This window comes from Penaeus vannamei, chromosome 43 (genome assembly GCF_042767895.1).
Source record: "Penaeus vannamei isolate JL-2024 chromosome 43, ASM4276789v1, whole genome shotgun sequence".
Taxonomy (NCBI): domain Eukaryota; kingdom Metazoa; phylum Arthropoda; class Malacostraca; order Decapoda; family Penaeidae; genus Penaeus; species Penaeus vannamei.
Genome location: NC_091591.1, coordinates 15,354,443 through 15,356,942, shown reverse-complemented (window position 1 = coordinate 15,356,942; position 2,500 = coordinate 15,354,443). Strand labels below are relative to the sequence as shown.

At 34.9% G+C, this 2,500-nt stretch overlaps 1 protein-coding gene across 1 annotated transcript in view; it reads left to right on the top strand.

Moving 5' to 3' along the window:
* LOC138860810 (uncharacterized) overlaps positions 1-2,500 on the top strand; it is a 9,371-nt gene that overhangs the window by 4,270 nt on the left and 2,601 nt on the right. The window lies entirely within an intron of this gene.

Here is a 2,500-nt window from a genome sequence, read left to right as displayed (position 1 = left end):
ACAACCCACACATCCCATTTTATATTTCAAATTTTGTTTAACCAAACCACGATAATTCACATTTAACAAATCTACATTTTTTAATTCATGAAAGTCCATAAAAAAAAAACTTTTAAATACATAAAGAAGAAAATAAACAAACATCTCCTTTCGCCCTCTCTCGCCACGGCACAATCCACACATCCCATTTTCTATTTCAAGTTTTGTTTAACCAAACCACGATAATTCACATTCAACAAATCTACATTTTTTAATTCATGAAAGTCCATAAAAAAACCCTTCTAAATACATAAAGAAGAAAATAAACAAACATCTCCTTTCTCCCAAATCATGATAATTCACATTTAACAAATCTACATTTCTTATTCACGAAAGTCCATTAAAAAAACCCTATTAAATACATAAAGAAGAAAATAAACAAACATCTCCTTTCTCCCAAACCATGATAATTCACATTTAACAAATCTACATTTCTTATTCAGGAAAGTCCATAAAAAAACCTTTTAAATACATAAAGAAGAAAATAAACAAACATCTCCTTTCTCCCAAACCATGATAATTCACATTTAACAAATCTACATTTCTTATTGATGAAAGTCCATTAAAAAAAAAAAAAACCTATTAAATACATAAAGAAGAAAATAAACAAACATCTCCTTTCCCCCTCTCTCGCCACGGCACAATCCACACATCCCATTTTATATTTCAAATTTTGTTTAACCAAACCACGATAATTCACATTTAACAAATCTACATTTTTAAATTCACGAAAGTCCATAAAAAAAAACCTTTTAAATACATAAAGAAGAAAATAAACAAACATCTCCTTTCTCCCAAACCATGATAATTCACATTTAACAAATCTACATTTTCTTATTCACGAAAGTCCATAAAAAAACCCTTTTAAATACATAAAGAAGAAAATAAACAAACATCTCCTTTCTCCCAAACCATGATAATTCACATTTAACAAATCTACATTTTTTAAATCACGAAAGTCCATTAAAAAGGCCCTTTTAAATACATAAAGAAGAAAATAAACAAACATCTCCTTTCCCCCTCTCTCGCCACGGCACAATCCACACATCCCATTTTATATTTCATTTTTTTTTAACCAAACCACGATAATTCACATATAACAAATCTACATTTTTTAATTCACGAAAGCCCATAAAAAAACCTTTTAAATACATAAAGAAGAAAATAAACAAACATCTCCTTTCCCTCTCTCGCCACGGCACAATCCACACATCCCGAGAGGAATCTAAAACACAATGGGGTATATTATATTTCAAATTTTGTTTAATCAGGATGATTCACATTTAACAAATCTACATTTCTTTATTCATGAAAGTCCATAAAAAAACCTTTTAAATACATAAAGAAGAAAATAAACAAACATCTCCTTTCTCCCAAACCATGATAATTCACATTTAACAAATCTATATTTTTTAATTCATGAAAATCCATTAAAAAGGCCCTTTTAAATACATAAAGAAGAAAATAAACAAACATCTCCTTTCCCCCTCTCTCGCCACGGCACAATCCACACATCCCGAGAGGAATCTAAAACACAATGGGGTATTTGCCAATCGCAGACGTGCTTAAAGAGCAGCGTCCTGTGACCACGGCCTCGGGGGTGTGAATGCATAGGCGGCGGGGTCTCTCGCCTCGTTCTTTGTGCCTTCAACGGGGGCAATCGGTTCTGGGCTTTTTCTCCTCAGGGCGCTTATAATAACACTGCGAGGTCAAGGGGGACGCTACCAGGAGCCGAGTGAAGGGGAAGAACGGATGTACACAAGGATAGGCAGACAAACAAAAATACTTGTGTAAAGACATGAGCAGAGAGATAGATGGATAGAGATAGATGTATATATACATTTATGTTTAGATATATACACATAAACAGATAGAGGATAGACAGGCAGACGGAAAAAGATGAATATATATATATATAGATAGATAGATAGAAAAATAGAAAGAGGCAGATAAAGAGAAAGAAACCACGTGAAAGAAAAACAAAGAAAAGGCAACACAAAAAGAGGATGAAACAGTAAAAATGAAAGAAACAGCGAGAGCGAGGGAGAGAGAGAGAGAGAGAGAGAGAGAGAGAGAGAGAGAGAGAGAGAGAGAGAGAGAGAGAGAGAGAGAGAGAGAGAGAGAGAGAGAGGGAGAGAGAGAGAGAAAGAAAGAGAGAGAGAAAGAAAGAGAGAGAGAGAAAAAAAAAAACAGAGCGAGAGAGAGAGACAGAGACAGAGACAGAGAAACAGACATGGAGAGAGAGAGAGAAAAAAAAAACAGCAGAAAGCGATACCAAACAATAAAGACAGCAAATCACGAAAAAATTAACCCAAATCCTCCAGCACCTTCCTCATCAAAATACCTGTTGTCAGTGAGAAGGGGAGGGGAGAGGGGGAGGGGGGGAGGGGGGAGGTGCGTCTCCACGATGACCGTGCAATTGCATTCGTTCCCTTTTTTGTTGCAAGAAGAATTAAGCGAA